This window comes from Solea senegalensis, linkage group LG19 (genome assembly GCF_019176455.1).
Source record: "Solea senegalensis isolate Sse05_10M linkage group LG19, IFAPA_SoseM_1, whole genome shotgun sequence".
NCBI classification, from domain to species: domain Eukaryota; kingdom Metazoa; phylum Chordata; class Actinopteri; order Pleuronectiformes; family Soleidae; genus Solea; species Solea senegalensis.
This window is the reverse complement of record NC_058038.1, coordinates 16448477-16473037: the sequence shown is the minus strand read 5'-3', so window position 1 is coordinate 16473037 and position 24561 is coordinate 16448477. Positions and strand designations below refer to the sequence as shown.

General features: G+C 38.2%; 3 long non-coding RNA genes and 1 pseudogene across 9 annotated transcripts in view; 2 read left to right on the top strand and 2 right to left on the bottom strand.

Annotated features, from left to right (window-relative positions):
• The first annotated feature begins 2384 nt into the window (after positions 1 to 2384).
• On the top strand, positions 2385 to 10314 carry LOC122785692. 7 transcript variants are annotated; one of them, XR_006362336.1, is made up of 7 exons: positions 2385 to 2639; positions 2742 to 2783; positions 2867 to 2924; positions 3028 to 3122; positions 3206 to 3378; positions 5642 to 5714; positions 8912 to 10314. It is a non-coding gene; the product is annotated as an uncharacterized LOC122785692 (long non-coding RNA). The 7 variants fall into 7 exon arrangements; XR_006362335.1 differs by lacking the exon at positions 8912 to 10314 and having other exon boundaries at positions 2387 to 2639; positions 5642 to 5780; XR_006362338.1 differs by lacking the exons at positions 5642 to 5714; positions 8912 to 10314 and adding an exon at positions 3507 to 3538 and having other exon boundaries at positions 2387 to 2625; positions 2845 to 2924.
• Positions 10315 to 11626: 1312 nt separating this feature from the next.
• Positions 11627 to 22851, top strand: LOC122785688 (annotated as a pseudogene).
• The window catches only part of LOC122785691, a 20029-nt gene continuing 13301 nt past the window's right edge, over positions 17834 to 24561 (bottom strand). The window contains exon 5 of the long non-coding RNA XR_006362329.1: positions 17834 to 17943. This is a non-coding gene — a long non-coding RNA (uncharacterized LOC122785691). The remainder of the gene's footprint in view (positions 17944 to 24561) is intronic.
• The window catches only part of LOC122785693, a 7743-nt gene continuing 3622 nt past the window's right edge, over positions 20441 to 24561 (bottom strand). Inside the window, exon 2 of the long non-coding RNA XR_006362339.1 lies at positions 20441 to 20743. This is a non-coding gene — a long non-coding RNA (uncharacterized LOC122785693). The remainder of the gene's footprint in view (positions 20744 to 24561) is intronic.

The following is a 24561-nucleotide window of genomic DNA, read 5'->3' as shown; positions in this document are numbered from 1 at the left end:
CTTGCAGCAGGTTTTATACTGACGGACAAAACATTTTTCACAAAGACTTTTGTGTAAAAGCCACAGTGATGATGGTTGCTTTGCACACAGTCAAGGTGGCATTAGTAGGCACTGTATCCTAAAAGACAGATGGGAAAAGTGATTCAGAGGTTACATTTTTCAAAGCCTGGCTGTCTGAGAGGCAAAGTGTTACATTACTTCTTAATGAAGAGCTTCAAAGAACAATCATTATTATCATCAGGGGCATCTATAAAAATGCAGGAATCTTGAAACGTTTTCTCAAAATCTAAATTCTCAACAAGAGTGAAAAATATTCATGGACTAAAGATTCTATACACATGAAGTACAGTAGACATAGATGAAATGGCTCTAGCATTAGTTTTCCTCTTGTGAATGTCTGATACTCAAAGACATGAGCTGAATTGTCTGATGGTCACACTTATCCATGGTTCTAAATTAACACCCGCCAAGTGCGGGGCATTTGGAGGATTAAAATGGAACTGTATCTGGGATTTACTTAACTGTTCTCTCAGTGGTGTGGATTCATGGCAGCAAATGCATCTCTCAGTTCTCCGTTTCCTCCTTTAAAGTTGGTGCCACAGTCTGAAAGGAGCTCAAAGGGCTGTCCTCTACATGCAATAAGAAAACTGTCAGAGTCAAGGCTGTTCAATATGAATGCATCTGGTGGTCATACACTTGAACAGTATTCCCCATCTTTTTTCTATCCGTCGCCCCAGTGTAATATTTAGGGGGCCAAAACAGTCTACTCCTGTAGACCAGAAAGGAGGTTTCCATAACCTCAGCCTGGAGGCCGGTAGGTCTGCCATTTTCAGATAGACTGGTTTTGCCCGCCATTTTCTGCACCCAGTACATGACCATTGATGTTTTTTTAACTGCTTGTCTGCCTCGGAGGATCCAGTAAGCATGGCGTATTTCAGCAAATACTCTATCAGGTCCTGGGTGCAAGAATCGCATGTCATAGTCCTGACTCAGAAGCGGTGTTAGAGGATGTTTAGGGTCAAGTACTATGGGATGGATAGTATCAGGATCAGGATCTTTAATCAGTCTTAATCTGCCACCCACTCTTATCACTTCCAGTGTTTCATCAAACTCGGGAGAAAGAGATAACAGACGGCTAAGGGGAGTTTCAGTGCTTGAAATTCCTCTGGGAAGCAGAAGCGTCCATTGTAAAGCAACCGCTATCCTCTCAAAAACATTGAAATAGGAGTCAACTTCCTTATCCCGAAATACAGGTATTAAGGCCACATGCTTACTAATGTCAAATGCTATTTTAGGTGAGCTGGTGGAAGGTGCAACAGCCTCCAACTGCTCAGTCAGAGTAATCACACCCTTTTCTACCAATCCCCCAATCACTCTTTCTTCTATTTCTTTTTTAAGCATGGCCCTGCTAAAGGGAATATTGAAGTGAATCGCTATCTCTATTAAATCATCCTTCCTGCAACTATGTACTTGGTCAACAGTGGGATGGGCTACAAATATCTTCAAGTTAAACTTTTCTGCCATGGTGCGGAGTAGCTAGCAGCATTCACTCAAGCAGACAGCTGAATCCCTAATGAGCTCACTTAACACACCGAGTAATCAACGGAGCTCAACAAACTCTCACCAATTTAACTAAACACGTGACAGACCCGATTCCATTGCCAGTTTACGATTACCAATGTGTAATTTTCATTTCGATCCCGGACGAGCCCCCATTTATGTTACGACCCGGCCCGTTGTGGAGAGCAGTAACAAGTGATTGGGAATTAGAAATGAGGTGGAATGGGACAACTGGACAGGTTTAGGGTAAAGTCGGGCATTTAATTAAATAAGGAGGGTGCACATGCGCAAGAAAACATAACAGAAGGAGGCTATACAGGTGCTGACAAGTAACTAAAACACAAAACAACATCAACCGCTATTTAGCTCTTGGAAAAAAAAGAAGGAACGCCAAATAACTAAAGGAGGTCAGCACCCATAAGCTTTACATAACATAACAGCACAAAACAAACAAGCAGCTATTCTGCAAAAAGAACTCAACAAAAGCAAGAGAGAGACCATCAAGGTACTCTCTAAACTAGTTAAATGTACACAGATTCAGCACACTGGCTAAAACCACTCAAATAGGTTCCAGCCAGGCAAAACTAAACAAACACTCTATTTCAATATGCTTTAACACAACGGACTGTCACAGTATGTAACCAACAGCGAGGCGAACTGATCACTGACTCACAGCCGCCATGAACTGAGGGCACACAAGCTATTTATGTTGCAGCTGGGGTTGATTGCAGAGTCTCGATTGGTAGATTTGGTAGACACACAGCCACACCAATCACAGACGCAGGTGGACAGGAAGCAGGAAGTAGACCGACTCTGCTTCGGCCGGACCAATCCTCATCAGGGAATCACACAGCTTGCTTTGCATGCCTGGCAGAATCACTCATGGGAACACACAATGAACATACACTAAACGGCAGCCAGCAGCGGCCGTAACGCTGTGGCTTTGTGAAAAATGTTTTGTCTGTCAGTTTGAACCCTGCTGCAAGACAGCAACCACAAATATTACTGCAACTTTGGCGTCCACGGTGACTCCAGCGTCCACAGCAGACCATCAGAAAGAAACATGTATGGTTACTATGGTACTGTGTCATTCTGAATTCAACATGGATCTCTTTTGGAAGTTGTTGACATTTGCATTTGAGACATTATGTAACAATTGTGATTGTGATGATGGTCTACAGGTGCCAGAGGACACTGAAGACCATCCCTACAGCAAAGACTTGGTGAGTCTCAGCATTTCTTTCACTCATCATCAACCACACAGATCCTTACTCTCTCAGTCAGGCTTATGTGTGTGTCCATTTAGAGCAGTGATGTTACTGTGGCCAGACAAGAGGACACGTCTTCAAAGTGTCTTGTGCTATGTAAGGAAGTGCAAATGATCATGAAGAGAAAATGTCTTATTCAAAGTACTTCATCACATGTATTCACTGTTACATATTTATGCGTTGTATCATTTAATTTTAGGAAAGATCCAACAAGCCAAACAGCAACCATGTGAGTCCAGTTGTCTGTTAATTCATGTCATTACTCAGGATGAAGGCATGCTGCAATACCTTAAGGTGAGTGACAATGGCATTTTGTGTGTGGTGTTTGTGCATTTATATATGAATACCCAAGCTAAACACCTATAATATATTTATAGAAAATCATCAGAGGCAACATTGTGTCTCCCTGGGCCAAGAAGGAGGACAGGGTCTTCATTCTTTTTGAAGATGATGACCAAGTGGACCAGGTGATGCACTTCTTGTCTGGAGTGGTTGAAAGTCCACAGACAGATAAGAAGTCTGCAGATCCTGTGGCTTCAATCATACAGAGGTGAGATATCAGACACTGACACTGATTTGTAGACTACATGTTTTATATGACTTCATATGTCTCCTTTTAACACACGCTCACTGTCCAACACAAGCTTAAATCTTCATCATTGATGTATGTCCCTGCAGCTGTACTCTCCATCTCCCTGGACAAAGACTGAATTTCTTGAATTTCCTTCGGGATCAATAAAGTATCTATCTATCTAAACTGATCATTTAGGAAACTGTTAATCCAATGTTCACAACAGTTTATATCCCATAATGTATGTGAGTGTCATTAATGACTTCATTATTTTGTTATATCATTTTGTCTCATCAGCGAGATAAAGTTTCAGAGCCACATGTCCAAGGAAGCAAGGCTCAAACTGGAAAGCCTTAGAGAGTGAGGCCTTTGTCAGGTGCCTGTAATTCATGACAACTGACAAATGAAAAATGTAAATAGTTAATTGTCTGCTATGCATACAAATAAAAACAATATATCATTCATTACTTGTATTCATTATATGGATTTGAAAGTTATGCAACTTCCTGTGCAGAATCAAGGGTTTCAGTGCTTTTGTTTTACTTTCATCAAAATACCTACTGATGTCCAACTGGCTGGGTTTGATTCAGATACCAATGTTTCATATATCTTCCCTGAAATAGATAACATCTCCTTAATGACACACTCAGCAGATCTCGTCTACTTCACATCTGTCTGTCACCACCAGCTGGACCACAGCAGCACAGAATTTTAGGAGCGTTTTTTTTCAGGTTAAAAACATGATCAAGTAGACTTTTATTAGTTTCAATTGTTGGATAAAAGTCTCTTGTCAACAAGTGTCTGTGAAATACGCGTGTGTAAATAAAGTTTCAATAAATGTAACGTCATCACGTTTCAGACGCAGTCCCTTCTGTGACCCAATCAGAGTGTTGTCGAGTGGTCTGCGGGTCTGGAGCGTTAGTGTACCCTCACGCTCCAACTCCCAGAAATGATGTAACTACAAGAAAGATTAATAGATTAATGCATATAATTTCAATAAATAATGTACAATCTGAAAATAAATAGATATGTAATGTGAATATAAGCGATGGAACAAATGGTGAATTCTAACAAGTGAGAAAATGCATTATTAATTGACCAACAACAAAAATTGGAGCAGCTGTTGAAATTACAGAGATAACTTTTTGTCTATCTCAAAAGAAACTCACTGTTTCTTAAACCTTAAAACATGTGAGTTCATTAATTAAGTCAAATATGTATATCAAAGCCTTTTATAAACACTTTTGAAGGTTATCTGTACCAGAAGGGTCACAACACATGTAACTTCCACCATCCACAATGATGCAACATCACTACACACTACTTTATGACATTTGTTGCACGTGTCCTTTGTTTTATTTTGATATTATTCAATGTTATATCATCAACTAAACATGCTATGATTCATATAGGCTTTGATTTTGGTGAATATGATAGTTTACTCGTGCCTGTTGTGGGGATTTTCACAGATTTTGAGAGTTAAACCTTGAGAGTCCGATTATAGATGATCCCACAGACCAGTTACTACTGTACCTGAAGCTGTTGCTCCATCAGACTCTAGCTAACATAAATAAAACAACTATCAATTATCCTCAAGGGTTGGGGTCAGTAACAAAAAATTGGCACGTAAAGCAGAACTGGCAAAATGTTTTATAAAATAAGGGGTATAGTGTCAAAGTGGTGTAAAATGGCTCAGTAGCACTTCCAAAGCAGAATCTTAAGTTGCACCAAATTGCACAAAACTTGGCTGAAATATGTCACAGCCCAAGATATTCTTTATTATTTAAAAATAAATAAATAAATAAATACCATACTACCACTGTGAGTGACTTAAAACAGTTATTTTTTTGGAAATTGGGTGCTACAAATGCATTATTTTGTGTCCAACTGTGAAATGCAAAAACAAAATATCAGTGAATTGTAACATGACAGCAAACAACTGTGGCAATTTACACACAACATATGGAATTTCAACACTGACTTAATTATCTATGCTGATACTTTGAAGATAAGGACCTTTAAAAGATGAAGGGGGAAAGAACGTCCAGCAGATGGCAGCATTTCCTACGGTGGTGGGGTTCCTTCTGTTTTTGCATGCACATGGAATAATTACAGGTGGAGCTGCTCCTGCACAAAGCTACACTGATTTTAAGGCCGCGGTATTCTTTCCGTGACTTGGTACATTCCGCTCCTCCCCCTCTTGTGTCGACCTATTTGTAAGGTTCCCCTCTGTGTTTACCAGTCGGAGCCATAGATGGTAGGAGCATTCAGTCAGAAGCAGGAAGAGGACGAGGAACAGCGGAGACAAACATATGGTAACTGCAGCCTTAATGATCCACACATTTCTTAGATTTTCTGTTGAAACTCTGTTCACACCTGCTGTTAACATCCGACCCGAGTGATCCGATCACAGGTGCTCAGATTACATCTACTGCTGCTGCTAATGTGACGACACGAGTCCACATGTAACGATCATCGTCTAAACGTGCATGTGTATGTTGTCACAGAAACTGTCACAATTCACTGTTTTCAGAAATGAATTTAGTATTTGTCAAAAATGTCTTCATACTGTCATAAATGTCCTAGTATATTATGTCAACAACTGTCAAAAATGTCTTAGTATAGTATGTCAACAAAAATGTCAAAGCATAAACTGTCAAACTTTTTCTTAGTTTTGTATGTCATCCAAAAATTTCCGAATAGGAACTGTTAAAAATGTCTTAGTATATAGTATGTGGTCTATATTATGTCGTCCAAAATCACTTTAGAAAGTCATAGTATAGTATGTTGTCCAAAATCACTTAAAAAAAGTAATAGTATATTATGTCGTCCAAAATCACTTTAGAAAGTCATAGTATAGTATGTTGTCCAAAATCACTTTAGAAAGTCATAGTATAGTATGTTGTCCAAAATCACTTTAGAAAGTCAAGGTTTGTAGGACTTCAGGTACAATGTAGAACTGTCTGTGTTGATATGGACAAATCAATATAAAAAGGTTTTTACATATTTTTCTCACGTTTCTTCACTCATTTACTGCAATGACCACATTTTAAAATGGCTACTACTTTGTCTCATCCTGTGCCATGACCTACAAATGGCTGCAGTTAAAGGGACAGTCCAGGTGTTTTAGAAGCATGATTGAATGAGGTATTGACACTGTTGTGGAAATAAGATTTTCCAAACAAAATTCAGTATTAAGCTAGGTTACATAATAAATGTAATGTTTCAAATCAGGATCCAGTAAATAAGAAAGCAAAACCAAACGACGACTTACTGTGAAGAGTAAACATTGGACAGCAAACTTTATCTGCAACTGTAATAGGAGTAGGAGGTCTTACAACCTGTGCACTTCATGCAGGAGGAGGAGCTAAAAAGATATTTTATTTCCTGGTCAGTGATACTTTGAACTATACCTTTTAACTGAGACGAGTCAAAGCATGAGAACTAGTTTTTATGTGTTAACAATGTAAAAGTGACACTCACACATTCATGTGCTGATCATGTTTCAGCAATAGTTACTCAGAACCTGGACCCAAAACCTAATTTTAGTGAAAAGGAATTTTTTCACTGTGTGGCCAAAATTTCAGCCACTTCTCGGGAGCCAGGGACTGCCGCGCTGTCACTTGTCCTCCACTGGAGGGTCGTGGGTGCTGCTGTTTGATAATAAGTGAGGGAGTTGTCAGCATGCTCCTGAGGTCAACTGTACCAACCATTGTCAGAACTTATGGGCCAAAGTGATTTTATTGTACAGTAAAAATGTAGTTTTCTGCCTTTTTCTGAGTAAAAAAAGGACAACTTTGATGCTTAATTTCTCAAACATTATACAGTAAAAATGTTTAATAATGACTGAGGTAGTAGTCAGCATGCCCCTGAAGTCAACTGTACCAACCACTGTCAGAACTTATAGGCCAAAGTGATTTTATTGTACAGTAAAAATTGAGTTTTCTGACTTTTTCTGAGTAAAAAAAAAAAAACTTTGTGGATTAATTTCTCAAAATGTATACAGTAAAAATAGTTGATAATGAGTGAGGGAGTAGTCAGCATGCTCCTGAGATCAATTGTGTCAACCAATGTGTTGTTATTGTACAGTAAAAATCTAAATAAATTAGGGAAAATATTTAGTTCAATAGCTTCCGGAGATCAGCATGATTGATTGCCCTTGTATTAGTAACGTCTTATTTTGAAAACCGGAAGTGATCTCGCCGGTATCAGCCGACTCCCAGCATTCACCCTAAGTTCGACTGCACGGGCGCACTTAAAAACGAATGACGGCTCACTTGACCGCAGTGAAATACGGCCAGAGCGAGATACGGCCCTGGGCATAGGCAGTATAGGCAAATGCTAGGGGCGCCGTCATCCGCAGGGAGCGCCGAAAACGGAGGGGAAAAAAAAGACTAGCAAAGATTATTAAATAATGCAGGAGCCTTTATCTTTTGTGAAAAAGATAGAGGTACAGTAATGTCAATGTGATGAAGTTCATGAAATTAATAGTTTAATGCATCGTAGTTATCGTTGTTGGAGCAGAGTGTTAGCTTGCTAGCTTACTTCGGACGATAGCAACATTGTTTAATAATCAATAAATAGCTGAGTCGACGTGTGTTAATGTTACTCCACCTTAAATTCATCAGGGACGTTTGGAAACTTAACGTTAGGCCTGTTCAGGTGTTATTTTACAGGTGTCTTTCCTGCTTGTATGTCAGTTAAAATGCTTTTAGTTGTTCATCCCCTTTGTAATAGGGTGGTTGTAAGCCTTTGGTTTTATGTGTCACAGTTTATGTTTGTTAAAGTTTACATCAGTGTTAAAGTGCAGTTAAAGTGTATTACTGTTAATATTTCATACCTTAGCTTTCCCATGTCATTCATAGGCTATATATACATATATATTAATGTCACTGCACTTAACTGGTTTTTGCACTCTGGTTAGACTGAATTGCATTTCAATGACAATAAAGTTGAATGAATCTCATCACGTTTTCATTATTAGTCTATATTAGTGTCATTTATAGCACACCAAGCATCTGTTTTTTTTAATTAAAATGTTTATTTTGATGTTTTAGTTTAGGTTCACTTCGATTTTGTTTATTTTGATTTTGTTATTTCACCTGTCCTTTTTGTTTGTTTTGATTTCTGAGATTGATTTTGGTTATTTTGATTTCATTAACTGCGGTATTACATATATTTTTCGGGCATATTACAGTGTGTTTTATATAGTGTTATATGTTTATTATTTTGGGGAATTATATGTAAATTATTTTTGGTAGTATAGTTTGCCCAGTTGTAATTCTTTGGTTAATTGTGTTTGATTTTTTTCTTTGAGTGATTAGTGATATTGTCTTGTTTTCTTTTCTTATTCTGGGCAATTTGTATTCAGTTTTAGTTTAGTAACATAATTTGCCCAGTCTTATTTTTATTATTATTATTATTATTATTATTGTTATTATTATTATTATTCTTGTTGTTGTTGTTATAATCCTGAGTTTTCATGTAATTAATTTCTGTATCTTGTTTTTAGTGCCAAGGCTGGTGGTGGTGCTGGTGACCTGGGTGGAGGTGTCCGTTTTCCCTGTGTCCCCTGGGATTTGGGTATTCACTGTGTGTGCGCGTGTCACATGACCTGGTGATTTGAGTATTTTAATTTAGACTCCTCTTCACTAGCTGCATTTCACCACGAGCCTAAGCCTGAACAGATTTATTTCTTTTGGTTTGAGTGAACACATTGTGCTTTTAAACAATCTATTAAAGTGTGCATTATTTTAACATTTGGAATCACGTCTCCTGCATTTTTACGAGTAGAACTTACTTGCGTGTACTTAATTGGTATAAAATAATCTTTGGGTGAAAGTCCCAAAGTGGTGTTGTCGGCTCCTTAACTTTAAAATCTATTACTTAGTTAGGTTTCCTCCTTACTCTTACAAATAGGTTGACACAAGAGGGGGAGGAGCGGAATGTACCAAGTCATTGAAAGTATACCCGCGGCCTTAAAATCAGTGTATCAGTGTAGCTGTAACTTGTGCAGGAGTAGCTCCACCTGTAATTATTCCATGTGCATGTCCATATTGACCAAATAAAAAAATGGCAGCTGAACTTGTAGTCAGTTAAAAACGTTAAAAACAGAGGGAAACCCACCACTGTAGGAAATGCTGCCATCTGCTGGACGTTCTTTCCCCCTATATCTTTTAAAGGTCCTTATCTTCAAAGTATCAGCATAGATAATTAAGTCAGTGTTGAAATTCCATATGTTGTGTGTAAATTGCCACAGCTGTTTGCTGTCATGTTACAATTCACTGATATTTTGTTTTTGCATTTCACAGTTGGACACAAAATAATGCATTTGTAGCACCCTTTGTTTCCAATTTCATCTTCATTCCTCTTAAAAAAACTGTTTTAAGTCACTCACAGTGGTAGTATGTTATTTTGTTTAAAAACATAATAAAGAATATCTTGGGCTGTGACATATTTCTGCCAAATTTGGTGCAATTTAAGATTCTACTTTGGAAGCGCTACTGAGCCATTTTACACCACTTTGACACTATACCCCTTATTTTATAATTTTTTTTGCCAGTTCTGCTTTATGTGCCAATTTTTTGTTACTGACCCCAACCCTTGAAGACAATTGATAGTTGTTTTATTTATGTTAGCTAGAGTCTTTGGCTTTGATATACATATTTGACTTAATTAATGAACTCATATGTTTTAAGGTTTAAGAAACAGTGAATTTCTTTTGCGTTAGAAATGACAAAAAGTTGTCTCTGCAATTTCAACAGCTGCTCCAATTTTTGTTGTTGGTCAATTAATAATAATGCATTTTCTCACTTGTTGGAATTCACCATTTGTTTCATCGCTTATATATATTTATTTATTTATTTATTTATATGTTCATTTCTGTCATGACATTTAGATCACTCATCACACATCAGTGTAGTTCACACAATACACATAACCGAAAGGGAAAGCGGGAGAAGCAAAAGCTTATCTAGTCCCGCCCCCATTATCATCATACATTTCAGCATCAGGTGGCACTCAGAGATATAGTCTAGCTCTAGACAGTCAAATCAGATCATGATATTCCGTCGTAATATTCACATTACATATCTATTTATTTTCAGATTGTACATTATTTATTGAAATTATATGCACTAATCTATTAATCTTTCTGCAGCTCAGCTCTTTGTACGTTTCCTCAGTGCCATAATTCTAAGCCTCTGTTAACTCAGTCAGTCTAAACGTCTTCCTGTGGGTAAAGAATTAACTTCAATGCAGTTGCCCATTTAAAACCTATGGGTTGGAAAGTAATTAATTACATTTACTCGTGTTGCTGTAATTGAGTAGGTTTTTTGTGTACTTTTTAAAGTCATTTCTTAAAATTTGTAATTTTACTTTTACTTATGTAAAAAAGTATTTTTTTTTTTACTGTACTTCGCTACATTTTAAATCACATATGTAACTGAGTAAAAGAAAACGTTGGCATGTAATAAGAATAAAAAAATACACGCACCAGAAACTTGATGAGGACAAGTGAATGACGAGGACAGGTGAAGGATGATGAGGACAGGTGAATTGGCACTAATTAAGGTCCCTGAGTGAGTGACATTTGTGACCTTTGACCAATTTGGACTGATTTGCACAATCTGGATTTTGTTTGCATATTTTACTTTTTTCAGCATGTATCATTTGTAAAGGTTTGCCTTTAATTAAAAACTACTGTGAGCTAATGTGAGATTTGTGTCCCCTTGTCCTTTTACTCTGAGTAAATTTTAAACAAGCTACTTTTTTTTTACTTTTACATTTTGTACATTTTTAGACCAGTGCTTTTACTTGAACTGAAGTAAAATGTTAACACAATAGTGGTACTTTTACCTGAGTAGAATATTCCATTAATCTTTCGTCTACTGGCCAGACTAGATACTCATTTTGACAGTTTTGATGGGATGTCATATGTTAACATTTTTTGACAACATACTATACTAGAGCATTTTAGACAGTTTATATTTGGACATTTTTTGATGACATACTATACTTTTATACTTATGCTCTCAGTCACAGGAGAATTGTCCACAAGGATGAAAGCTGTCTCTGCTGTTCTCATCCTCCAGTATCTCTTTCCCCTCAGCATGTATAGGACCTTTTCCAGGTTCTGCATTACTGGATCCAGTCTCCTGTGGTCTTGGCCTCATAATCGAGGCTCTTGTTCTGCGAGGAGGGGCCATGCTACTGGTCCTGTCCTCTGCCCAGCCTGACCAGAATATTCTCCTTGTGCATCCCCCCAGCTCACCCGAATCCTGGGCAAAAGGAAAGCCCTTTCGCCCAGCATCCACACTGCCGAGGGCGCCACATCCCAAGTGTCAGTCTCGAGTTTAAATTGTTTGTTAAAGATTTAGGAGTTTGCTGCTGATCCTGGGCTGAAGAGTTTCTTCAAAGTCTCTGAGGGAGGAAGAGCTGAGGGCCTGATCCACATCCTCATCCTGTTCTGAAGGTAGTTTTATGATTACCTTCCTAATACTCTTTCTGTTTTTTCCCCCACTCTTGTTTATCTCACCTACTGAGCCGCAATATCCGGAGAAACAGCATTTTAAGGAAATGTCTAAAATCTCAATATTTAACAGAGGAATCTGGTATATTTAGCGACAGCACTACTGATCGTGAGACGAATCACAACCCATTCGGCTGTATTTCAGTTCAGTGACTGTGTCATATGGAGGTGCAGGAAGTACTGAACAAATGTTTTTAATGAACTGATTCTAATTATTCAGTTACGACGATAACAACTGCTTTGGTCGTCACTAATTTGTGTGTTTGTGTTGTGTATAAAACGGCATCACGGCACGGTTCACAACCAATCACATCTATTTTATATGTAAAAAATAGATGTCTAATCTATCATCTAATTATGAGGTTAACAGGTTAACTTACATTTTTTTTATTATAGTAAATAGATAGTAAATTGTCATGTCAGTTAAATAACAACAGGTACAAGTGATTCAACATCAAAATAAACAATACAGTATACATTTAACGATGTCACGTGTGATAAACTGCCCTGTGATATTTCTTTATTTTACTGATTTTACTGACCATTATCCAGCTTTTAATGTAGCGTGAAGATGAGCCCTTAATGTCCAGGAGTCCTGCATATTTTTAAATACACAAGATCTATATTTTGCAGTAATATGTTGAACTCGTCTCATTCCTGTTTCATAAAATGTCTGTCTGACACGGAAGCAAACAGGACTGAGAGAATTCTACTGCTTGGAAAAAAGCATAAGCAGTTTCATGGGAAGAAATGTTCTTATCAGATGAAGCGTGCAGCAAACAAATCATGACACTTGTTCCAAACAGGCGGAATGAGGACACCATCAACAGCAACAACAATCCCCAGAGGTCATGCACTGGAGCTTTAAGGTAAAGAATCTTGTGCCTCGTCAAACAAGGAAATGGTTTCATTTGCTGGGAAATGAATTCTACAAATGTGTACATTTCATCACTCAATTATTATAATAACAATACTTTGCACTGATAGCAGATTCATTCAGAGCACATACATACATACACTCATGTCACATTCAAGCCAAGGTCTCCCCCATTAAAACAAACCTCTCCCTTTCCCGTTACTGAAGGGTGGAAAAACCAGAGTTCATACTTAGTCACAGTCCCATTATTCTTAAGTAACAAGGAAGAGAAATACTCATTTGAACATACACTTTTGTCCCACTTAAGAAATTGATTCTGTTTGTTTTTTTAAAGCCATAAAGAAAGTTGTACAAAGAAGCTCAGTGTTAAGTGACAGACATCAGGGAATATGATGTTTGCAATTGCCCTGCTGTTTTGTTACAAAGGCTCCGTCATTCACTGCTTTGTTGTATTTATTGAAGGAAGAGCTACACATTGATATCAAGATTGCCTGCCTGGGTGTGTAAGTGCTGAGGAAATGTGATAAATAATAAAACCAATTGCATAAATAAGCACACGGGTCAAGTCAAGTAATCAGAACAGGCAATCTCGCATGGAGATGATTCCAAATGTGCAGAACAGATACCAGTATCACAGCTATGTTACAGTGACGAGGACCCGAAATAAACGAGGGATCCAAAGTGCTTGAGACTAAATCTCTGGGTCAAAACGTCAGAAAAACACACTGAGAAAAAGAAAGATGACTTGGCATAGAACATGGACAAGAGGGTGAGTGTATGGACACACTAGGGAGGGACAACTAGAAATTCATTTTAAAATTTAAAATAGGTAGGTAGAGGTATAGGTAGAGTAAAATATCTTTTATAATGCTGCCTTTTGATAGGACTCTGCGTCATTTCTGCTCAAGCACCATCACGTTGACTTACTGTAAACTATAGAATGTTGCTCATTTGCTGATAAATGATGTCAAACCAGCCAGCAGAGAAATGGCTCCTCCCTGGACACGGGCCATTAAAAAGTGAAGCGCTCCCACTGAAGTCTTGAATTTCTACAACTGCAGCTGAGGTGCAGACATCACACCTGACTGGTAACGTAAAGACATACAAATCTGAGATAATCTTCTTATTGTATTTTATATCGTGTCTTATGTAAATCAGCAGCTGGCATTCATTTATGAATTAATTTAAGATTTGTAAATGTTTTTTTCATTTTCATTTCATTTTCTTTTATATATATATATATATATATATATATATATATATATATATATATAGTGGCATTATTATTTTTTTATATATGACAAGTCTTAGGGCACCAGCAGCTGTGTTGTCTTTATGTCAGTCACATTCTGTCATCACTGGCATTTAGATCACAATGTCTTTTAAGTTACAAAGTGACAATGAGCTGAACTCATATGTCTTGTCACAGCACAGTCACATATTATGTCTTGAATAAATCTGGTGTCAACCCAGGTTTCACCAATAACATTGACTAGGGTTCGACTGCAGTTTTAATTGAACCAGGGTTGTGTTGTTGCTCAAGGGTAAGGGAATGTCACGCTGATCCCTTCATGCTTTAGACCTGTAGAATATGTAGAATCTGTTTTTTTGTTTTTTGTTATTTTAAAACTGCACACCTTTCCCATATTTTCTGGATGTGTTCCAATAAAGTGATGGAAAAACAACAAATCTAATCTACACTAAATCTTGAATTTGAATTAGATGCACAAATAGGTGACCAGAGATACAATTATGTACCAGTACAACTTTTTGAATTGAATTAAAGAAATGATGAGTGCTATTAGACCACAGAAGGTGCTAATCCAACAATGCCACCACTACAATGGAGAGTTTGTCATATAACCTTCTGTTTTTCTGGTTGACAGGAATGCTTTAACAAAACAAACCAGTGCTCTCAATAAAAATTATAATTATTATTAACTTCCTGAAGCTTAATGCTTTAATGGGTTGTATTTAGCTTGTGGGCTACCAGTAGCAGCTTGCGCGGGCTACCAGTAGCTACCAGTTCCTTTCCAAGTAGCTTGCCAAAGGTTTCAATAAACGAACATAAACCTACTTACATTTTTATCCAACCCCCCCTTCAAACTCATTCAGTTTTTTTGGGTTGATGAGAATACGAGAATAATGTTAAAAACTCGAGTAGCTCTCGACCATTTTCATTTAGTCAAAGTAGCTCTCAGAATAAAAAAGGTTGGAGACTCCTGCTCTACACACTCATAGTCTCAATAGTATAAAGTTTCTGCACGTGTAACCAACTGTGTTTGCCTAATTTAAAGTCACCTTAGAAGAATTATAAGTCCTTTTCTTTTCTTTTGTAATCTTTCCTTCATCTCTTTCAGGTTGATGTGCAGAAATGAGGTGGTTTGCTGCGCTGTGTCTCCTGCTCCTGCAGACTGGAGCTCATGGATTTGACATGGATGAAGAAGACGCCTCTCTGAGTCATCAGGAGATCACTGAAGCTGCACTCTTAAAGGTCACATTGGAGGTTTGCCGTGCCATGGCCAAGGCTGCAGGCAAAGACATCAAAGAGCCTGTAAGAATTGCACCAAGCTACGTTCAATCTACTCCTTATTTTACAACTTAGAACACAGAGCTTTTCGGCTGCTTTTTACCATTACTTTGTTAAAATGTACAGTATAAACAGAGGCTATAAGAAATATGAGCAATATAGAGTGTCTTATATCCTTTTTTTCAGCACAACGAGGCCTGAAACCTGTGGCTCTAGAGCCTCATGAGATAGTCTGTGCTCCTGTCATGCAGGAAGTAATGAACTAAACTGATTCTAATGAGTATCAGTACATCAGTAAAATGAGTACATCGAAAACAACCAAGATTGCGGTGTTGTTCGGTTCATGAGGTCGTAGGTTCAGTACCACAACGGTTGGGTTGTGGGAATGGTGACTGGCTTGGGTTACACAACAGCTGGGTTGTGCGAGAGGTTGATTGGTTACACAACGGCTGGGTTGTGCGAGAGGTTGGTCGGTTGCATTCAGGGATGCGGGGACTTGGCATTGTGTAGACTGTGGTGGTTGTCAGATTCAAATGGAGAATTTGGGTTATGGGGGGGAAAAAATTAGTTTTTTTTTTTGGCAAGCACTGCGAGGGTTGCCAGGTTGGGTTCCACAGCGGCTGCTGGGTTGCGAGCACTGCGAGGGTTGCCAGGTTGGGTACAGCAGCGGCTGCTGGGTTGCGCGCAGTGCAAGGGTTGCCAGGTTGGGTCCCACAGCGGCTGCTGGGTGTGCGCACTGCGAGGGTTGCCAGGTTGGGTACAGCAGCGGCTGCTGGGTTGCGAGCACTGCAAGGGTTGCCAGGTTGGGTACAGCAGCGGCTGCGCGCAGTGCAAGGGTTGCCAGGTTGGGTCTCACAGCGGCTGCTGGGTTCCACAGCGGCTACTGGGTTGCCAGGTTGGGTTCCACAATGACAAGGTTGGGGGTTTCTTTTCGCCAAGGTCGTAGAACATGCTGGACCAGAACAACCCAGCGGTTGTAGAACCGAACTTGCCGCACTGGCACAAACCTGCACCACAAATCTGGTGGGTTTGGTTCCACACCGCAGGGTCATTCTGGTCCAGCATGTTTGGTTCCACAACCACGGCATTGTTTCAGTCCACAGCGCGGCAGTCCCTGGCTCCCTAGAAGTGGCTGAAATTTTGGCTGCATAGTGAAAAAATTCCTGTTCACTAAAATGAGGATTTGGGTCCAGGTTCTGAGTAACTACTGCTTAAACATGATCAGCACATGAATGTGTGAGTGTCACTTTTACATTGTTAACACATGAAAACTAGTTCTCATGCTTTGACTCGTCTCAGTTAAAGGTATAGTTCAAAGTAACACTGTTTCTGCAATAAAACATTTTTTTAGCTCCTCCTCCTCCATGAAGTGCACAGGTTGTAAGACCTCCTACTCCTAATACAGTTGCAGATAGTTTGCTGTCCAATGTTTACTCTTCACAGTAAGTCGTCGCTTGGTTTTTCTTTCTTATTCACTGGATCCTGATTTGAAACATTACATTTATTATGTAACCTAGCTTAATACTGAATTTTGTTTGAAAAATCTTATTTCCACAACAGTGTCAATACCTCATTCAATCATGCTTCTAAAACACCTGGACTGTCCCTTTAACTGCAGCCATTTGTATGTCATGGCACAGGATGAGACAAAGTAGTAGCCATTTTAAAATGTGGTCATTGCAGTAAATGAGTGAAGAAACGTGAGAAAAATATGTAAAAACCTTTTTATTTTGATTTGTCCATATCAACACAGACACTTTTATATCGTTCCTGAAGTATGACAAACCTTGACTTTCTAAAGTGATTTTGGACAACATACTATACTATGACTTTCTAAAGTGATTTTGGACAACATACTATATACTATGACTTTCTAAAGTGATTTTGGACGACAAAATATACTATGACTTTCTAAAGTGATTTTGGACGACATAATATATACTATGACTTTCTAAAGTGAGATGACTTTCTAAAGTGATTTTGGACGACATAATATACTATGACTTTCTAAAGTGATTTTGGCGACAAAATATACTATGACTTTCTAAAGTGATTTTGGACGACATAATATACTATGACTTTCTAAAGTGATTTTGGACGACATAATATACTATGACTTTCTAAAGTGATTTTGGACGACATAATATATACTAAGACATTTTTAACAGTGCCTATTCGGATATTTTTGGATGACATACAACATTTCAAAATAGAAACTGTCAACATTTTTCTTGTTCTTGTTCTTGGTTGTTGACATAATATACTAGGACATTTATGACAGTATGAAGACATTTTTGACAAATACTAAATTCATTTCTGAAAACAGTGAATTGTGACAGTTTCTGTGACAACACACACATGCACGTTTAGACGATGATCGTTACATGTGGACTCGTGTCGTCACATTAGCAGCAGCAGTAGATGTAATCTGAGCACCTGTGATCGGATCACTCGGGTTGGATGTTAACAGCAGGTGTGAACAGAGCGTCAACAGAAAATCCAAGAAATGTGTGGATCATTAAGGCTGCAGTTACCATATGTTTGTCTCCGCTGTTCCTCGTCCTCTTCCTGCTTCTGACTGAATGCTCCTACCATCCATGGCTCCGACTGGTAAACACAAAGGGGAAACTTACAAATAGGTCGACACAAGAGGGGGAGGAGCGGAATGTACCAAGTCGCTTTGTGCACCTGTAATTAATCCATGTTCATGTCCAAATTGAACAAATAAAAAATGGCAGCTGAATTTGAAGTCAGTAAAAAAAAAGAGGGAAACCCACCACCGTAGGAAATGCTGCCATCTGCTTGATGGGAAAAAAAACTTTCCCTCTTTCTTTACTTTCTTGATTAAGTTGTTTTAAGCCACTCACAGTGTAGTACAGTATATTTTTTAATAACAATATTAATAAAATATTGCCTTGTTTCGAGGTCAAAATAGTGGTACTTTTACTTTGCTTTGAATAAAAGCATCTGCTAAATGACATGTAATGTAATGTAATTTCAGTACTCTTTCAAACTCTGTAAATTAATATGTGTACTGATGGCAGCTCATTTTAAATTCTTCCTCATCAGGTGAGTTTCCTGATTACTGGCTCCCTGGGGTTACGTCGTCGAAGAGAGACTGATGACGACGATCAACAACAGCAAGAGCAGTTTCAACGGATTCTTCCAAAATCAGCCTCCGTGTACACACAGCTGTCGGAGGCTTCAGGAGGTCAGGCTATTCAGGTCACCAAAAGTGAGCTGGCCGAGGTCACCAGCATTATAACAGAAACATCCAGTTCCTCTGTGGTATGAATAAAATCCTCATATTGGCATTAACAGTAACATTGTTGAGTTCACAAAGATTCAGTTATGTCACCAGTTTCATTTAATACCCAGGTCAAGCTTCTTCAAGTTTCCCGGAATGCTGGAAACCCCGATAATTTCACATTTTCGGTGGACGATTCAGTGAAGAACCTGACGATGTACATCACAGGGCGCTCTCTCACCTTTACTATCACCAGTCCTTCAGGTGCTGTTCCACTGTTTATGGTAAAAACAAAATATCAATCACTGTAAGTTTGCCCCCGACTTGTACCGTAACACGTGTGCTTTGTTTCATGTTTGTTTTCAGGTGTAACTCAGAGCAGCGCTGACACGACTGGACCACTGGTCGTTCCATCCAGCACAGTCGGAAACTTCCAGACTGTGAAGCTAAACACACAAGTGGGTGTGTGGAAAGTTGAAATGGTGTCAACAAGTGCCTACAATCTGAAGGTCGTGGGTGAGTCCCCGGTGAATCACACTATGCATTCCTCACATTAATCCTATTCCTGACGACTTTACACAAACACCTTGAGAGTGGAATGCAGCCTTTGTCTGTGTTGTTTCCAGAGACATTCAGTGCTGTTTAAATGCACGTTTAATACTTTTAAAGAGCAGCTGAGTACTGTTATTGTTTCTGTAAAACTAAATTCCACGCAGGTTTCACTTGAGTTGACTGTCAACCAGGTTTTGACAGTCCAATCAAGATTGGAGACGTGCACTAACTATTGTGTGTCCACCTGCTTAGTCCAGGCTTCATCTACTGGATTGCAATGACATTCATGCAGAGGTGGAAAGAGTACTGAAATATTCTACTCAAGTAAAAGTACCACATTTTTTAATAAAAGTACAAGTAAGGATGTAACGGTATGAGAATTCCATTGTTAAAATATGTTTGTAAAACACTGATACGCTAATAAATTCAAATACTTTCACCACAATTCACATTTAAATAGATTTATTATCTATTAAAATGAATATGTGCAAAAACTGGGCAAAATACACATTAAATACAGGTTAAAATAAACAAATGTTTGAATAAAAACAAGAGAAAGTTTACGACAGAGAAAACTTGACGTACGTCATGCGTGCAGTCTTACGGTTAACTTAGCTCGTGTAACTTATGTGACACCAGTAACCGTTATATCCCTAAGTACAAGTAAAAGTCTAAGTAGAAAACGTAGCTTGTTTTAAAATGTACTTGTTGATTAGGGTTCTTTCTTGTGTACAGTGCAAAAAAAGGACAATTAATTGATTGTAATGAATTGTTTTTAATGTAAGGCAAACCTTTACAAATGAAATTGGTGACAAAACAAAATATGAAAACACATAATGTGTCTGTCAAACTGGGCCAAAGGTCACAAATGCTTTAACCTTCTCGAATTGGCGCTAATTGGTCTGTCCTCGTCATTCAAGTGTCCAGTGTGTGAATCTTTTTATTATTTATTTAAATTCAGGCCGTAGTAACGTAGTGAAGTACTGTTCTTCCAAAAAAAAACATACTGAAGTAAAAGTAAAAGTTACAAATTCAAGTAGATTATTTTAAGTCCACAAAACTGAATTACAGTAATGTGAGTAAATGTAATTAATTACTCTCCACCCTGTGCATTCATGTATCTTAGACTATAAAAGTGCAAATTAATTAGTGGGAAATGAATGTTTACATGTTCTTCTTTTTACAGGTGAAAGTTCCCTTGACTTCCTGTTTACCTTTATGAAGGATTCAGAGAGTCCATATGGAGGTTTACAGGTCTTATCCAATCGCCCCACATCTGGTTAAGAACTTTTTTTTTTTAAAAAATTTGATATTCCAAAAATAATCCAATCAAACTCATACCTGATACTTGAATTTTTAAGGTGAAAACACTACCTTGAGGGTGACAGTAACCGGGAGTGACTCTGGTTGAATTATTCACATCAGTGATGGTTAACGGCAGCGTGGAGGATCGAGGTAAAGGGGTCTTCTACGTTCGCTTTGACACGATACCATCGGAGGAGTTTGTGGTGTTGGTGAAGGGCCAGACCAGCTCCACCAGAAGTGCTGCCAAATCCTTCCAAAGGCAGTCATCCTCCACTACCAAGGCTTCTGCTGTGTTGGTTAGCGCTGTAAGTAAAATCGATATAAAAGCATACACTATATGCATATGCAGTGGGAATAATACACAGCTCCTCAAAATTAGGATTCATTTTATATCACTTTTCAAGTCACAAAATAGACAATTTTTCTTCTATTTTTGTTCATAAACACAAGCCAAGCAAACTTTGAATTCAAAATGGGAGTTTTGCTCAGGTGTGTTAAGGTACTTGTTGCTGAAAAAGAAAAATCAAAGTCATCAGATTGCCTATAGGTTGTGCTGAAAAAAAGGATAGACACACATTCTTATCGCCTCCTATATATATACGTTTTAACATAACATGGGGGAAAAAACAGCCTCAGTGCTCTGCGTTCGAAGGGTTAACAATGTTATATTATAAAAATGACAAATTGCAAAAAAGCTTCTACCTTTAATTACCATAGAGGGTGTAACATGTTTATTTTTTGATACTGACCACAACCCTTGAGGATAATTGATAGTTTTTTTATTTATGTCAGCTAGAGTCTGATGGAGCAACAGCTTCAGGTACAGTAGTAACTGGTCTGTGGGATCATCTATAATCAGCCCATACAGTGATTTCAAAGGATGAGTCAAAACACGCAGACTGGACTCTCATGGTTAAACTCTCAAAATCTGTGAAAATCTCCACAACAGGCATGAGTAAACTATCGTAATCACCAAAATCAAAGCCTATTTGAATCATAGCATGTTTAGTTGATGATGTAACATTGAATAATATCGTAATAAAACAAAGGACACATGCAACAAATGTCATAAAGTAGTGTGTAGTGATGTTGCATCATTGTGGAAGGTGGAAGTTACATGTGTTGTGACCCTTCTGGTACAGATAACCTTCATAAGTGTTTATAAAAGGCTTTGATATACATATTTGACTTAATTAATGAACTCATATGTTTTAAGGTTTAAGAAACAGTGAATTTCTTTTGAGATAGAAATGACAAAAAGTTGTCTCTGCAATTTCAATTTTTGTTGTTGGTCAATTAATAATGAATTTTCTCACTTGTTAGAATTCATCTCTTATATTCACATTACATATCTATTTATTTTCAGATTGTACATTATTTATTGAAATTACATGCATTAATCTATTAATCTTTCTTGTAGGTACATCATCTCTGGTTTAACCGTCCTTGTCCCGGTAACTCTTTAATCATTCTAGTTTATTAAATCCCCTTCATGGTTGTGTGTTACTGGTCGACCTCTTTCGTCTCTATTAAAGGCAGTCAGAATTCTGAGATGAAAGAAAGTCACAATTCTGAGATTAAAGTCAGAATTCTGAGATGAAAGAAAAAGTCAGAATTCTGAGATGAAAGAAAAAGTCAGAATTCTGAGATTAAAGTTAGAATTCTGAGATTAAAGAAAAAGTCAGAATTCTGAGATTAAAGTCAGAATTCTGAGATTAAAGTCACAATTCCGAGATTAAAGATAAAGTCAGAATTCTGAGATTAAACCTGACTGACGTTATCTTCTTCTCTCTCTAAGGTGACTGATGTCACTGCGCCAGTGTGTCAGCTGTCCAACGTGACGGACAACTGCTCAGACAACTGCACTGAATCTACGTGGGGGGTCTCTCTGCAGGTGCGCGATGAGGTCAATGGGACAGGCATTGATAGTATCACCTTCAGACAAGGTGACGGAAATTTGAACACCACCCTGCTCCCAGGCAACATAACTTCGCTGCTGACCTACAAAGCGTCCTGTTGCTGTGGATAATGTGGGTAATGTAAAGTCTTGTTTCTTCTCTGTCCGGAGAGCGACCACCGCGATGAGCACTACACTCATCACAACACCACAGCCGCTAACAACACCACCACCAACTCTAACAACACCACCACCACCACCATTGTTACCACTCCGTCCAAGACAACATCAGCTGCTGTGCCATTGTCTACCGGTGCAGCTCATCTCTTTGTACTTTTCCTTAGTGTCACAATTCTAAGCCTCTGTTAACTCAGTCAGTCCAAACATGTTACTGTGGATAAAGAATTGCATTTTTGAAAATCAGTTGCAGTTGCAGTTGCCCATTTATAACCTGTGCACAGAGGGGGAAATAATGAATTACATTTACTTGCGTTACTGTAATTGAATAGGTTTTTTGTGTACTTTAAACTCATTTGACTTTTACTTAAGTATGTTTTTTTTGGAAGTACTGTACTTCACTAAATTTTAAATCACATCTGTTACTGAGTAAAAAAAAATGTTGGCTTGAATTTAAAAAATAAAAATAAATTCACGTGCCAAAAACAGGAGGACATGTGAATGAAGGATAAGGACAGGTGAATCAATGAATGATGAGGACATGTGAATGATGATGACAGGTGAATGATGATTGTTACCTTAAACCTACAAATATGAATCTCTGAGAATGTTTGAAATATTTGTGCTTTTCTACCTGTATTCAAACTATATTTAAAATAAGAAAAGCAAATTATAATTATAATTTAACATCATTGTTTATATTTGAAAATTGTAAAGTGAGAACAAATGCCAAATATCGATGTGTTTCTGTGTTGAGAGTCAAACTATGTTTTGTTTGTTTTTGTTTGTTGCTTTTAACATTTTAAGTTGGGTTGTATTCTGGGTTATTCAATTAATTGTGCAGGTTAGGAAAAAATAATGTCTCGTTGGTAAACATCATAAAAAGATGACAACATTGGTGGATTCCATTTTTATATTACTTCTTCATTTATCTGAAATATAAAATGTATGATGATCGTTGTGTTTAATTGTACATCACCCACCACTGTGTGCAACATCTGACAGATAGGGAAGTTTGCTATAGTTTTAGTTTTCTTCCTCATATGACATCGAGGTTTGACCATTATACACCAGAATAGTCAGCGCAGGTGTCTTTTTCACCTACTTCTGCATTTTGAGGAAGGTTTTTGGCTCCTGTGTCATGTGATTTGTGACCTCCGCTGTGAGCTCTTGTGATGCTCTGGTGTCATAGGTGTTCTTCATTCAGAAACTGTGTCTACAACATGTCCTTGTTGGCCTGGAAGGCTGATTTCACGAGTCATATGGTAGAGAAGAGATGGCTAAAAAGGGGTGATGTTATGATTTCTGATGTCTGTTCGGTATCGTCTCAGTTCTCCTCAGATCTGAGCTTCTTCCAATAAAGCTTTTTAACTCAACTCATCTCTGACTCCAGAAATTCCATCCTTGGTCGGCTCACCTGATAATCAAATCTCTGCAACAATAGTATACTATGACTTTTTTGGGTGATTTTTGATGACTTACTATACTACGACTTTTTTGGGTGATTTTTGACTACATACTATACTATGACTTTTTTGGGTGATTTTGGACGACATACTATATTGTCAAGACCCCAGGGTCGTGACTGCTTTTTCCCTGTGTGTATGTGTCTTCATGTGAGTGTGAGATGGGTTGCAGGTGTGCATGTTTTGAGTGATTGACCTGTGTGAGTGAGTCTAGGTGGATCCTGGGAGCTGATTGGTCCTGCCCGGAAAGAATCTGAATAAGAGGCCTGAACATCCCAGCTGCAGTGGACTCAAACCACTCACAGCCAGACTGCCAGTAGACATGTTGTGAGTGATTTTAATAAACCTGTAAAAAGGTTTGTTTGACTCGTTGCTGAAGGTTTCTTGGGAGATGAGAAGGGGGAGTCTCATTATTCATGTTGTAATCAGGTTTTCCCCGAGGCCTGGTCATAACAATACTAGGACTTTTTTGGGTGATTTTGGAGGACATACTATACTATGACTTTGTTGAGTGATTTTGGACGACATGACTTTTTTGAGTGATTTTGGACGACATACTATACCATGATGTTTTTGAGTGA